At 39.1% G+C, this 16,449-nt stretch overlaps 1 non-coding gene across 1 annotated transcript; it reads left to right on the forward strand.

Annotated features, from left to right (window-relative positions):
* Window positions 1-2,778: 2,778 nt before the first annotated feature.
* Window positions 2,779-2,850, forward strand: trnae-uuc (transfer RNA glutamic acid (anticodon UUC)). The gene has a single exon. It is a non-coding gene; the product is annotated as a tRNA-Glu (tRNA).
* Window positions 2,851-16,449: the final 13,599 nt, after the last annotated feature.

Below are 16,449 nucleotides of genomic sequence, written 5' to 3' on the forward strand. Positions count from 1 at the left end.
GCTTTATGTTTCTATAGTCACAGCATAACAGTCTGCAGATAAGCATGTGAGTCAGGTACACCAGCTGCTCACATACCGTTCTAACCATAGCGATAGAAGAAGCCTTCAGCGCTCAGGCTAACCAAAACATGAATTAGCCGATACTCTGTAGGAGTCGTTTTTCTTTTTTTTCTCTTTCTTCTGTTCTCTGTATAAGGGGAGGGGGACCGTACTGCGCGTCAGTCCTTTTACTCTGTTATACAGGGGACAGAAATCAATAAAATTTTACTCTTTACTACTCAATGCATAAAGCTGTCTGTGTTTGATGTGCTCTCATTTTCCCACCACATCCATTTAGCAGTACTTCTGAATAACCGAAATGGCTTAAAACAGCTGAGGGAATGTTTGAAACTGAGTGATAAGATGTTCAGCAATTTATATATCATAATACAAGGCAGTAAATTAAATTTGGCTGAACTGGACAATAGTAGCTGGCATGAAAAGTATGTCGTAGAGAGAGTAACAAAAAACTCAACCTCTCACCTCACGCTCTGAGATGTCTCCGTCACTGTCTGTAGTGTCCTCTAGGATACTGCTGCCCGCACTAAAGTGTGTCACCCTGACCGGGTCAAACATCTCTTGAACATAATGGAAAATCAGCTTCAAGTGCTGCACTGAGCAAGAGTGCACTGTAAATGGCCAGATATAAATGGCAATGTCAGTAAAAAAAATTTATATATGCAGTCATGGAACAGGTCCTATCTGTAGAGCACAGCTTTAAGGTGCATATTATGATGTGCTCTTACCAATCATCCTCCTGGCTGTGTCTTGCTCTTTTGGCCAAATGTTTCTCTTCCAAAGCAGACAGACCAGACTTGCTGCATATTACTCCGTGCACTATAAACAAACCACATGTATAATGCCTTGTAAACAATGGAACAAGGGAAATTTGAATTGTGACTACTCTGTTAAAGGGGCGGATAAGGCAACCCACCCAAACCCCCCGAAAGCTGTTCTGTTATCTCTAATTGCTATGCAATAGTCCTGTGATTAACTCAAAGGCTGGAGAAGTTTCACCTTTCTTTACTTGAATCCTGAAGGCTGTTCGGTTCTGTCGCCCACAATCCATCCTGTGTAATTAAACATTCACATCATAACTCGACCCCGTGCAATAGGGCAAACTCACTCGGATGGGGGAAAGGATTACAGACTACCTGTACTGCTGCCGCAACTCTGCGGCCATTCCAACAACATCCACATACATTCCAGCAACATCCTATTATAGGACAAAGTGGGCTTAAGTACACCCATTTAATAGCATGTTGGACCTTCTTTGGCCTCCAGAACTGCAGCAATTCTTTCTGGCATAGTTTCCACTATGTGCTGAAAATACTCTGCAGGAATCTTGGTCCAATCTTCATAGGATATTTTCTCTCAAATTACATGGAGGGACTGACATGTTCTAAACTGCCTGTTATACTCTTACAGCCGCTTTGAAATACAAAAAAAAACATATTTATCTTCCACTCCACTCAAGGATGGCCACACTTGGAATTTCCCTTGGCACATTTAAAACATTGTGTGAGCCAGATAGCTTCTGTTTTCAACCTTCCAATGCTCTGAGTATTAGTGTTCCATGCATATGAGATGCTTCAACACGTCCATGCGTGTTGTAAAGAAACACAGTGTAAGCAGTATTAATGAAAGTGCATCTCTACCTCAAACTCACCAGTGTAACAATTACAGTTTGTGAAATCTAATTTTAAATGGCGATCAGCCTTCTTAACAAATCTCCAATAACAAATAAGCAGAACTCACCTTGTTAAGTGTTTGTGTTTGTGTGTGTGTGTGTGTGTGTGTGTGTGCGTGTGTGTGTGTGTGTGTGTAGTTTTAAGCATAGCAAGGCACTTCAGGGTTGCCAGGTGGAGCCTTCCTGAAGACCCTGATACTGAAACAGCATTAAAAGCTGCAATGGCACTGTAGTTGTATTTATCTGCACTAATACAGCTTTGAACTATTGCACTCTTACATACAGTAAGTTTCTGTGTACCAGTGTACATTTCTGTGTACCTTTAGTAAATAAAGGGATTCTATTCTAATATTACAAGTGCTAGAAGTGCTGAAACTCCAAACAGTGAAGAAACCAGTGGAGCTTAATGACTGGTCAGATGAAGAGAGTGAAGTGAGGAGTTTCCTTCAGTGTCTGCCATGTCCCAGCTGAGGTGAGTGTGAAGCTTTTATTAGTACTATAGGAGTTGTGTTTAACTTTGAAACTGATGGCGTCACAGCCATTTGTGGCCGAGAGTCTAGAAGAGCATAATTGGCTGTACTCTTAGGGAGAGAGGGAGTGGCATACGCTCTCTCCCCTGTCAATTACAGAGACACCGTGCAATCAAGGGCGTCTATAAGTTCACGCGTCAGAAGGGGGAGGAAAAGACTATTTTCTGAGTACTTAGAATAACATTCCGTATTTGTTGGAGAACATTTTCTAGAGTGTTTTCATGTAGAGAGAGAAATGAGTGGCTAAAATGTCAGAAACATTAAGGAGACAAATGGGGAATATATAACAGCTCTTTCCATGTTAGTGACACCAGCGTTCCCTCTTTTCCCAGATGGTAAAAAAGAGCCCTGACTCTTGCAAACTTCATTTTTTTGTAGAACAAAGAGAAAGATGAATAACTCGCTTTATGGCCTTTTTCCACTCATGCATACCAAGTCCAGTATGCATCCAAACACTGTCAGAATAGTAGGAGTGCAGACTTTGAAAAATGGTCTTCTCATGTAAACTCAGCAGCTTTGTCCCTGGTTGTCTAGTGGTTAGGATTCGGCGCTTTCACCGCAGCGGCCCGGGTTCGATTCCCGGTCAGGGAAAAACCTCTTTTTATGCTCATATAAAACGACAGATTCTGCATTAAAACATAAAGTTTGTGTGAGTTGGAGTTGAGCCGACAGCCTAAGGATGACTTTTTTTTTAAGTTTTAACTTCTACTCTACCAACTGAGTTATTGAAAGCGACATGCAAGTAATCCCACATGTCCAAACACCAGTATGTTGGCAAGAAACACAGCCAGTTTTGGATGTTTCAATTGTTAAGTTCATTTGACACAAAGAAGAAAGATCGCATTGTATAAGTTGTTCAGCTACAAACAGATATATCTTTTGATGACATTTGGAATCATACTGGACTTTGTGTACATGATTGGAGAAAGGCCATAAATGGTTAGAATAACATTCAGTGCTTTTGGAGAAAAGTTTCGAGAGTTTTGTCATGTAGTGAGAGAAATGAGTGGCTGAAATATCAGGCATTAAAAGTGCAATTTGCACTCATGGAAAGAAAATTGCTTTCATGTAGACCGCATTGAGATATCGATCTGCCTGTGGAACATAACACCTCTTAAGAGGCTAGATTTGTGCTCTCAAGCTGCGATGGTGGTTTTCTCATGGCTTCTAAAAGAAGAGGCTGTGGTCAGGGTGGAGTGAGTCTTTGATAAGCAAGATTGTTGTTGTTTTGGCCTTCGAATAGACAATGGCATTACCCAGTGTCAGGTCTTTCTCAGTAAACTGCAGAGAATGATATAGAGGGCAAGAAATGGTCAAGCACAGTTTTATTGGGTGTGTGTCTCTAAAAAACACTACAGCTCTCTGATACATTTTTGGTTCAAGATTTAATCATCATGCAAATGATTGTGATTAATGCTTTGTCTGTTTAATTCAAATATTATACTATAAACCTAATATTTTAATAGGGTTGGCAACTTTCTAGATCCGATTACTACATGTGTGTGAAGTACAGGTGCTGTAGCTATACGGTATACAATTGTCCACAGTAGCCTAATTATAATATATACAACCAAAAATCCATCTAAAATAAACACCAGAAACCTGGACTAAGGGTAATGTACATAAGTACATTAAATCTAGGTAGGACTGCTCAATAGGTAGGATAACAGCAGAACAATTGTCCCGCCGTATAAGCAAAATGAGAGCCTGCCAAGGCCGCCAAGAGGGTGCCAAAGACCATGTATTTATTTCTATTTGTTTTTTACCTATGTCAGTGGCAGCTCAGATTTCTGCGTAGGGCCCCAAACAGGCTTGGGCCAGCCCTGGTATCACAGTGTCGTGCACTGGAAAACCATCAAGCCTGTTGACTATGCTACCAGTGTTGTTCATGTAACTGTGCAAATAAACTGCAAACACAATTACTTTTAGAAGTATCATCCAGTTTCTTTTCACAATTGCCAAAATGTAATGAATCACAGCCAGTGTTCTAAAACAGAGCTGGAATGTATTCCTGGCTGATGTGGTTACAAAAAATAAAAAAATAAATAAAAATTTAAATTGGTGGATGAATTTTCAATGAAAGTGCTTCACTCAGCAGCCATTAATGATTCTTATATTCAGTATGAATAAATTGAAATTCCTATCCTTGTATCAGGTGCAGCAATTGTGTGTAACAATTGTGAAGCAAAAAAGCAATAGAAACATTTTAATATAACAATATAGGTAATAGAACATGATCTAATGATATTAATTAGGCTATGCAAATAACACAACTACTTCGGTAGCAGATCATTCATGCCTGTTGAATAGGCAGTTTTCTGCTTTGCAGATACTTGAAATCTTTTACTAATCTTTCCCCAAATCCAGTAGGAGCTGCCTTTTACATTAACATGCCAGGATACACGCTGACTGGATGTTTAATCTTTCTAATGGGTAAGCTATATTCTTATAGTCAAGAAAGATATTTTTTAATTATTAATCAGTTAAGGAAGTCAAGCTATTGCATTTTGCTGAGATGAAGGAATATTGCATAACCCTGTACTGGCCAAATAATTAGATTTGATGTTCTATTTTGTGGATTAATCCCATAACTGAATTATTCACATTGTTTTATAGCCATGGTTAATACTTGCTGTCAAAATGCTGAGGTTCATAAGAACCTCTTACCTTCATAAGGAAGCTTCCTGTTTTTGAAACAGGTAGTTTCAGCATACTAGCTCTTACTGCTCTCTATCTGTTTAACAAATGTTTTGTTGGATTTAACTACTTTCTACCTGGAAACTGGCAACTTCCATGGAAAACTATTTTATCATCACAAACTATATCTAAGGAACTACCACAAACATAAGTAATGTTAACATTTTGCTTTTTCATCATGACTTATGTTCTGTTTCAGAGCACTGAATGCAGCATGTTTATTCTTCGTCATTAGTGGCAGTTTTATCTGTGAGAAGTGTAGATGAATTGCTAGTCTGACAGACAGTACGCATCCAGACAGCAAGGCGAAAGGGTGACGTTACGGCAAAGTAGACGAGCTTCCACCAGCTCATGGGACCACTACACATCCCCAACATTAAGTAACAAAATCCCAGAGACCTTCTGCGTGTACTGGCCAGACTTCAGATCAGAAGGTGAGAGAATACAGTCATGTGTTGTGTGGCTCAGATTGTTCACACAGTTAGTAACAGTCCAAACACTTTAATTATACTGTACAGCATGAGACCTGGAAATGTGTGTCTGTGTTTTTGTGTGTGTGTGTGTGTGTGTCTTCTCCCCAGGCTGAGCTCCAGCTTTGTACTGTCCATCATCAGAGAGATCTATCAGACTGGCTCTGCTCACTGTGTGTCCAGCTTGTTGAATTCAGCAGAGAACTGCATCAACCTGAACAGCAGAGAGCTGGACTCTGTCCACTGTGCTGCCCTGCGCTTCACCCTCCAGCACTGCACAGCAGTCTCTCTCAGCCTGCTTTTCACCTCCATACCAAAGGCGGAGCTGGAGAGCATTGAGCCACTGCTCTAACACGTCTCCCGTCTCAGGCTTGAACTTTTCTCACAATCAGAATTTTAACACAGAACTGGTCTGTTTAGGGAGTGTTATATAAACGTTTATGTACGTTTATGTGTTTTTCACGAGTTTCCTCAAAAGTCATTTTGTGCCAGCATCATTTAGGTTTTATTGAGACTCCTGTCAGGTAATCAGCAATATCCATGGATATTTACTTCAGAATAAAATTAAATTTAGGTGAAATATTTATATTAACCTGAAATTAACTGCCCTGCCACTGTCTGTGTGTGTTTTGTTTTCTCCGTGTTGACAGGCTGCTGTTGCTGAGGCTGCTCCACTGCTACAGTGTCTCTGAACTACAGCAGGGGGCAGCAGCAACAGATCTGCTCTTCGCTCTGCAGCACAGACTGGATTTCTCCTGCTGCTCTGCTCTGGACCTCACAGCAGACACACAGAAACACACACTGACTCTGAGCACTGAGGACTGCAGAGTCGTCTCCATGGTCATCCAGAGAGCGAGCTCTCACACACACACACACACACACACACACACACACACACACACACACACACACACACACACACACACACAGCTCACTCTACACGGCTGTGAGGGCAACTCTTCCCCATTTTACACACAGTCACCCTTCAGTAAGCCACTGACTCAACACCACACAAACTAGGGAAACATTCTGGAAAAGGGAAAAGAATTTTATCATTTGAAACAAAATGTGTGTAAATAGCATTAATGTTAGTAGTTATGTGAGTGTGTTAGTGTTTTGTGACTCTACATGTTGGAGAATGTTGAGTGTGTTCAGCAGCAATAAAGCCATGCTGCTCCAGTTCCTGTCTCTTCTCTGTGTGGGGACTGATGTGGAGTGTGTGAGACGCGCTGTGGCTCTCTCCCGGGCTCTGGGTAAGATGGTGATCCTCCGTCAGACCTGGCTGGACCAGCAGGCCTGTAGGTCACTGGCACTGTTTCTGGAACATTCTGAAGGGCTGTCAGAACTGGACCTTAGCCACTGTCAGCTCACTAACCACTGCCTGCAGATGCTGTTCGCACACCAGCACAAAGCCCACATCCTGGAGTGAGTGGACAAGCGGGAGGAGGAATGTGTAGAGAGTCTTGATTGTTGAGTGCACAGTGAACACTAACATAGATATAACACATTTTACTCTTTTTCTCACAATTTAACACAAAATCCGGCAGGGTGACTGAACAAAGAAGCTGTGCGTGTTCATTGTAAAGCATTGTATGTTCCTTGAAAGGCTCTATATAAATGTAACTTTGATCATTCAGTCATATCCTGTGTTCCTTCAAGGACTTTATTTTTCAAAAGCAAACAGCAAAAAGCTTGATTTTCTTGGTGATTTTATTTGGAAATGACGACCTCTCTCACTGGCTGCCTGGATCACTGATCACTGCCTGTACTTGGCAGGATGGATCTCTGTGGTCTACAGAATATCCAGACTGCTTGTAGAAACACATGTTCTCATTAAAAAGAGAAATAAGGCATAACAGACTCTTTATGATTTACAGTTTCATGCCTGATAGATAACAAGTCATGTGTACAAGAACTGAAAGAAATGATATTTTGTTTAAAATGTCAAAATGCATAATTATCTGGCCATTAATGACTCAGGTCCACTGACACAAATATACTATTTATTGCTTTGCTTATTCATTCATTTGCTAATTCAATCATTCGTTTATTCATTCATTCGTTCATTACTTTAATTCATTGATATATAAATCTACAGGTATTTGTACTACACGGTGATTTAGTAGAGGGAGGTGTGTTTGGGAATCCTGAACAATGTGGTAATTATAATCCATGTAATTTCAACCTCAGTCACAATGACATCACTGATGTGTCAGCAAAGAGGATCTATGATACTTTCTCCACCAACAACAATATTCACACTGTGAGGTAACTGTGTGTGTGTGTGTTTAGGCATTTAAAATAAGGCTGTATTTATTTTAGTTTAAAATTTCAAATTTAAAAGCCTATTTTGATTTTATAGGCTCTTCAACAACAGAATTACAGGCATACAAATCTTCCTCTCAGACAAGTGCTTTGAAGTCTGGTGATGTTGATGTGTTGTTGGCACTGTAATGATGAGATTTGATTTTTCTAGATTATTGGGACTATCCAAATTATATTTTTGTTTTAAGTGAAAAAATGTAATGATTAAAAAACAAATTTTTGTTATCTTATACATTTTAAGATTACATATAAAAATCAAATACTCAAAATTTATTTATAAAGTACTTTTTAAAATTATATTTTATTTTATTTTATTTACAACAGGTGCTATTACAAAGCAGCTTTTCAAATGTCCAAGTCCAAGCCCCCAGTAAGCAAGCCAAGGGTGACAGTGGCAAGGAAAAGCTCCCTAGAGCATGAGGAAGAAACGTCGAGAGGAACCAAGACTCAAAGGGGGTCCCATCCTCCTCTGGCTGTTTAAAGAGAGACATAAATAAAAAAAATGAAATAAGCATTTAATGTTTAGTCCAACTTTCTGGAGGTTCTAGACTTGTGTGCATGTGTCCGAGACCCAAGTCGCAAGAGAACGTCCATTAAGGGCAACAGAGAGTAGCTGGTTGGGGTGGAGGTGGTGTGGGCTACAACAGGGGATATTAGAGCAATGATGTTTGATTCCTACTCAAAGAACATGTGATATTTCCAACATTCACTTTAGGTATCAATGAAGTTGTGACATCAAGCAAAGGAGGACAGTGAGACATGAGTAGACAAGCACAAGTTGGACCTATTAGGGACAATGAAACAAAACCTGAAGACAAGAAAACAGAAATGAAAGCCTGAGTGAGCTGAACTGAACTGAATCAAACTCCTACCGCAATATGGACCTAGCTCTGTAATATAGTTGAAACTGTAAGTTGCTATAGATAAGCGTGTCTGCCGGATGTCTGCTCACATTAAGCAGTGCAGTTGTGCAGTGTGAACATGACATCTGTCTTTTACAGCAAAATCAAATTATTTTATTATTCTTTAAATGTCTTTAAATGTCTTCATGGTCTAGCAACTCATAATGGCATTAGCGCTTGAAAGCAAAAAAAAAACAAAAAAAAAAAAAACAAAAAAACAGCAAAACAAAAACATCTCAAAACACACTTATTGCATTGAGTTCTGTTTAGATGACTTTTGATTTTATATTGACACATCTACTGTTATCTATTTACCTTTTCCTTTTATCATTATATATGTCATTTTATTTTTTATCCTTTGGGCAATTAGTCTCTTCTCAATGCGTTTTATTTTTTGTGTGCAGAGAGAAGGGGTAAGAAGATGCATATACAGAGGTCTGTACTAGCCTTGCTGTCAAAGGTTAGGGGAAATGAAATAAATAAATGTTCCAAAATGTTTTTTTAAATAGTTTAGTATCCAACATTTTAAATTCTAACATTTATGATTACCCTCAGCAGTGATCAGTGGTAGCTCAGTGGTTAAGATACTTGACATGTAGTCAGAAGCTTACCGGTTCCAGCCCTACTGCTGCCAAGTTGCCACTGTTGGTTCTCTGAGCAAGGCCCATAACCCTCAATTGCTCAAGATATACTCACTCATAAGTCACTTTGGATATAAGTATCAGGTAAATGTATGGTTATGTTTTTTATAATCTTATCGACACAAATGTCATATTCAACCAGAATATGTAAAACACACTGTCAAATCGTGTTTATAAAAATACGTTTCAGTTTTAATTAATTTCTGTAACTTCATGTCACTTATGTTGATATGGTTGTTGGCTAAGACAACAATGGCCACAAGAGGGAGACAAAGAGCTTCCCTAGTAATCAATGAAAACAGGCATACCCTGTAACTGTATGCTATACTATTCTTTTATTTTATATTTTTCCTTGATGTCCACTTACAATGTTTGCATGGCTTTATGTTCCAAAAATAATCATAATCTATTTTACACAAATATTTTCCAACCTGTTTATCTTGTAGAATTAAATAGGACATGTATTACATTACGAATAAAGAATTCTGCGCTGTATACACTTAGACATCGGTAATATAACTTGCAGTTATATAACTTCTAGTGAAAATCCTTGAAGCAGTCAACACCATCATCTGAGTAAGCTCCATTTAACCCTCTGAAGTTAAACAAAGAATTGCAGCTAAATGTGTGAACATTATCACGTGTCAGTTCATAACAAGTTAAGCTTCATAATAAGTCACGAAGTCAAGAAAATTCATACCTAAGCATTACCTTGTTTGATGTGTTTATTGATGTATTTGGGTATAACCAGGTCATTTGCCTGTTTTTATGTATTGATCTTTATTGCTCCCAAAAACTACTCACGTCTTCCAATGTTCTTGATCCCCACTTGTAAGAAATAGTAAATGGACTAATCCTAGTTGTGGATAAGTATAAGACTAAACAGCTGTGAACTAATTCCACACGAGGGGAGTCATCACTGGAAAGGTGTCCTGGTGCGAGGCGTGCAGTGGTCCCTGTCCTGCGAACACAGAGAGACACAGAGGCGAGATACCAGTTAAAAAGGTTTGAGAAAGTACATCCTCCACTGACAAGATTCTGTTGTTTAAATGTAAATGGAACAGGTCTGCTCCTTCTCTCAGCCAATATAGAAACAGCTAACCGCACTACAACAAGTACACAAGGTGTAATGAACTTGCTATGAGAATGATCTCAGTAAGTAACTCAAAAAGGAAAGGAGCTTCTCCTTCCTGTTTTCTTTGTTCTCTTCTTGTTAGTGTTTGTATTTGTTCTTTCAAAACACTCCTGCACTCATTCCTCACACTAAAACATGAACCTGGTGTTGTTTACACAGTGACTTGGTGTGAGGCATCTGATCCATGATTTCCCCCTGGAGTCACAGGTCTCGTTTGTCGCCCTTTTTTTTCTCCTTAAGGCAAAAACAAATTAAAATAAGAGCAGAAAAACTGAGCAGAAATAAACTATTAAAATTCTAGATGCACTGTGGAATGTTCAGAGAAAAACAAGACACTCCAGTCTCTATTGTATTTAATATGTGGTATTTAACTGTCAATATGGGGACATTACGACAAGGGAGTGGGCTCAGCTGACCTGTCTATGATTTTATTTTATTTTATTTTTTTAATCCTAGTCTTTGATTAAGTTAAGGAATTTTTCTTTCAAAGAAAAGAAAAGGGATGGAACATGTGAAACACAAACAGAAAAATAGGTATGCATTTATCTAATAAACTGATGACTACGATTAGGTGAGACAAGTTTTAGGATATAATAATAAGTGTATTATTTCGATCACACGTTTCACCTGAGTCTCCTGTGTTTCTGAATAAAAGAAAGTAATATAACACAAGCAGTTATACAATTTCCGAAAGGCATATTATTTAGAAATAAAGAAGAACTTGGTTATTATTTGGTTATTAGGACACATGAGGAAAGCATTTTAGTTGCATTCATTTTGCCAAAGACATCCATGACTGAAACAAGCTTCCTGTCACCACTGACCACCCTCCTAGCGTTCATGTCTCCACGGTTTCCCTGTCTAGTGTCTTTATTTTGATTTACTCCCTTGTTGTGGTTCCATTCCTTCGTTTCGTTTTCTGCACCCTCATAATTTGCACTTGTGTCTGGTTTAATGCTCATGTGACCATGTTTTTAAGCCGTTTTAGTTTAGTCTTGTTGCTATTTATTGTAAGTCCAGCTGCTGTTTGTTAATCGAGGCTTCAGTGCATGTGAATATAAGCCTGAATGTTTATCCTCGCCCCAATGTTATAGCCTGCATCCCTGGTTTGTCTTCGTGCACTTTTCTTTACTTTAGTTTATCGTGAATTCTCGGACTTTCCATGTTAATAATTTGACCCTGGACTTTGGATTTGCCCCTAATAAATCTCACTCTTTTCCACACAATGCGTCCGCCTCCTTACCGCTCATCGTTACACTTCCCCAACCTGCTATATTTACATTAAAACTCCGTCAACAGCAGTCTTTAGCGTTGAGGGGTTTTTTAATCTGTGTAAAATTACATAATTTCTGCTGTTTCAGAAGTGAAGGATTTGCGTGCTCTAAATTTTCATCATGCCAATGCACAGAGGTTTTGGTATGGAGATTTTATCCCGATCTATAGGAGCAAGTGTGATGGACTATAACGTTGACGAGAAAGAAACCATCCGTTTCCCCGCCGTTTATGTCCATAGATGCTGCTATTACCAAAACTAGTACTGCGCTGATTCTTAGAGGACGGTTGATTTGACCGGATGTCGCAGCAGTACGGCCGACTACTCCTGATCATAACGTATTCATGACAACTCAGCCCTTTTTACGACTGAGGTGCTCACACGACAACGTGTGATCTTGCACCTTTTATGTGTTTTAAGAAAAACGCTCAGTGTTTTAAAGTGCAGCAGCGAATTTTCCTCTAACGCGTTACTAAGCTCTGTGAGCAGAGTAATTTCTCCCATTGTGTTGAAATGAACAGGTGTCTGTTAAACTCATTCATGAGCGTATTTTAACGCGCGTTCAATATCGTCCGAGCTGTAATCTTTTGAATTCTGTAACCATGCGGCGTCATACGTATAACATTCTAGTCGCGTGGTGTGATAGCAACTGCTAGTCAGAATAAACAAGACAAACAGTAGTAGAAACATTTAAAAAAAGATGCGATTACAAAAGTGAGATGCATTTTTGGCAGAACAGCGTTCATCCTTTTGAAGTTAGTTGCAGCAATTCTCCCACTTTAGAGCCGACCTACATTGTAAGACATCCTCCTGTTGAGCTGGATATCAGTGTGTTAAGCAGGTTTCTGTTTTGTAGGAGGACGGTAAGCAGCTGGAAGATTCCACCGTGTCAGCGCATCGTAGAGTGAGTTATCAACACAGCTGGCGACTGTTACAACTAACACACCACTTTAAATTTTGATATGAGCCCTTTTTAGATAGAGATTGCCTTTTAGGGATTAGAATGAGGCTCTGCAACATCTCAGATTGAAAAAGAAAGAAAGAACGCAGAGAAGAACAGAATAACTATATATATATATATATATATATATATATATATATATATATATATATATATAATCTTTGTCGGGTGAAGATCTCTAGGGACCGAATACACATTGCTGGGTCATATGTCTCTGTATGTTCCAAATGGGAATCCATAAGGTGGAGGAGGAGTTGAGCAAAGAGACCCTGGGTGAATGTCGGAGAAAGACATGGGAGGACAACCGACGGAAGGCTGCACGTGTGGGGCGGTGTCTTGGAGGTCTAGACCTCGAGCTAGCAGTGCGAGAACTGCAGAGGGAGAATGTGGAGATCAAAGCTGAACTGAGAAGGCTGAGAGCACAGCTTGAGAAAGTAGGAAAAGAGAAACACTTAGTTACACTGCAGTGCACATCCAATGAAGCAATGTTCTGCTATACACAGCAGATGGTTTTAGATTGAAATAAGCAACTATAATTAAAGTCCAGGTAAATAGTGAGCATAAATGTGTTAGGGCATATCAACAAATGGATTGCCTATGGCACTACAATATCACTTACATTATATTTTTGATAGTATATCAAAGTGTGTGCACATGCATGTATTTAATAGTGATGCTAAATTAAATGCTTTTTCACAGTTGGAAAGCCCAAGGCCCAGTTTCCCCCTGGAGTCTCCCAAACCACGAGACAACAGGTTTCCCTCACTCTCCCTCAGACAGCCTACCAGATTTGCACCTGGTGAGCCCCACTGGTTCCAAGAAGCCCCATCATCCAGACCCTACAGGCCTTGCCGTCCACTACTGCCTCACTCAGATGTGAGGCCAGCACCAAACGCACAGGAGAAACAGTTCAAGGAGAAAAAGACACATGAGAAGAAGAAACTGAAACGTCATCAAAAAGACATAGAGCAGACATCGAAAGAAGCGAATGGAGCCTCGGAAGCAAGAACATGTGAGAAGAAGAGATTTCGAATTAGGATTGTATGGAAAGGATTTAAAGGAATTAAGTCTTTCTTTCAAAAATAGCTGTATGGTATAGAATTTCATGTCCTTTCCATATTAACATAACTTTACTCCTTTACTGCATGCAATAAGCCTGCCAAAATAATTTTCCAGGCATTTTTCATAGATATTTAATTGATTTATAATATGAATGTCTAACTTCTCATTTCAAAATGTGCTTATTAGTTCATGTCTGTTTTATAATGTAAATAAAGATATTTTCTTAAATAGGTGCAAAGTCTGGCATCATCTTAATAGGCACAGTTGCATCATTTAAGTCCATTTAAGTTCCAAGTAAGATCATGTCATGATTTATTGACAAAATATTAAAAATGTATAGTTTTGAAAGGATTAACAGCTCAACATTTATTCAGTAAGAGGTTCAGGAGTAGAAAAAATGTTAAGAAGCCCCCTAGTCCCCCAGTCCCAGAGTCACATGCGAGGTTTAACCATCAAATATTAAAACCCTGAGAAATGTTCAGTCTGAGATCTGAGTGAATAGTTTAAGGAAGATATTTGTCCAACCGTCCATGTTCTGTCACAAAAATGGGGTTGCGGTCTGGACCTCCTTGACACCAAGAATCGTACAACCGTTTCCCTTTGTAGATGATGAATCTGCCCAACAACATTCCCAGTGATGTGGACGGTTATCTGTTCCCTCCCACTTCCACCTGTAGTCTGCTACATAATCTTACAGGATTTGTCATGGACCAGTGACAAATCCTGTCTCATCTACATTGTAGATATTCTGGGGTTTTGTTGTGAAATCTGTGAGATAAGCATATCAAAGCAGTGGGTGAATATTCCAGTATCAGCTGAGGTCCTCACTGTAGCCACAGGAAACTGTTCTGATTTGTGAATGGTCTGCTCAGGATGATCTCACATAAAACAATAAAATCATTTTCTCCCATTGGGGAAAGGGCTCTCAATTCCACTAGCCAGATTATAATCCAGAACAAGATGTAAAACATCTGTTTCAGTAAAGCTCCAACCCCAGTCACACATGACCTGCCAGGATTGTAAGAACACATGGACACATTAGCCTAAGCCATTTTATGATCACATCGTAACTTCATATTTGTCATTCATTTATTCCATCAAACAGCATTTATTTTGCATATCATAATTTCTTACTTGTAGCCAGTACAGTGAAAACTGATGCAAGTTTGTACTTGAAAGAACTCCTCATTAAAACACTCTAAGGTCATCTTAAATGGAGTGTAGTGGGCTTAAATGGTTTCAAAGCGACTAATGGTGAAAAAAGACAATGTGTTCATTTTTAAATAAAAGATATATTTACATGCATGGAGCCTAAATATTACGTGGACTAAGAATCATATTATTATTTTGCCCACATACAGAAATATTAATTTATTCTAATTCAAGGATTGCTTGTTGCCTATGGTTGGCGTGCTTTTTGTAGTGCTGTATCATTTAAACCCACCTTTTAAAGAATCAAATTTTTGAAAATATTCAGATGTCCAGAAACTAGATGTCTGCTTATTTGTTAATATGTAAATGTAATTAGAAAACTGTGTACATACGTGGTAATGTTTAAATATAGGTGTATCTGCCAGTGAAGTTTATGCTTTGACCTTTAGATTAGCTGTAATGCTGAGACAGGCAGGGCAAGACACAAGCGTGTTGTCGTCGAACTTTGTTTATTAGGAGGAGCAGAAACATTATCCAAGAGCAGGTTACCAGAATACATGATAAACAAAAAACAAAGTGAGGCTAACCAGGAAGAAGAAAACATAGAGGTAAAAGTAAGATAACACAGATATTAAGAACACGGGAACGGAGAACAATATGGAAAACGAACAGGCAGAGAAAGAATACATATGGTAGAACTCCAGTGTAGTGATGGGATGTTAGATACTGAGGCATCAAAGCTCACTATTGCAAAGCACATTGATTCAACACTGTATTGAAGATTGTATCAAAGTTACTATTAGCATATGACTAATGAGGTCTAAGCATCAAACGTCATCTAAACACTGGATGAAGTGGCACTGTTTCACAGGTCTGGCACTGTCCTATAACTTGCAAGCTATAAGAGACTGTAAAATCTCCAGACATCTTTTTCCCACAAAATTTGAAATATGGAAAATATGGAAGCAAATCTTTCCATATGAGGATAAATAACATAAATTGATCAAGTACCATTTCTTAATACACAGAAATTAAAGCATTAAAATCTCATTTGACATAATATAAATGCAGTTACCAAAAAGTGGCTGAAAATAAGCAGGAAACTGGGCGTGTTATAAAAACTTATATACATTTACATACACTTATATATTCATTTATGTGTGTTTTGGAAAGTTTCCAAGATGTCATTTTGTGCCAGCATTGTTTAGGTTTTATTGAGACTCCTGTGTCAGGTAATCAACATATTACAGTCCATGGTAATTGGTAAATTCGGGTGAAATATTTATATTAATCTGAAATTAACTGCCCTGCCACTGTGTGTGTGTGCTGTGTGTGTGTGTGTGTGTGTGTGTGTGTGTGTGTGTGTGTGTGTGTGTTTTGTTTTCTCAGTGTTGACAGGCTGCTGCTGAGGCTGCTCCACTGCTACAGTGTCTCTGACCTCCAGCAGGGGGCAGCAGCAGCAGATCTGCTCTCTGCTCTGCAGCACAGACTGGACTTCTCCTGCAGCTCTGCTCTGGACCTGACAGCAGACACACAGACACACACTCTGACTCTGAGCACCGAGGACTGCAC

This window comes from Electrophorus electricus, unplaced genomic scaffold, assembly GCF_041902795.1.
Source record: "Electrophorus electricus isolate QZ-2024a unplaced genomic scaffold, ASM4190279v1 Scaffold51, whole genome shotgun sequence".
Classification (NCBI taxonomy): domain Eukaryota; kingdom Metazoa; phylum Chordata; class Actinopteri; order Gymnotiformes; family Gymnotidae; genus Electrophorus; species Electrophorus electricus.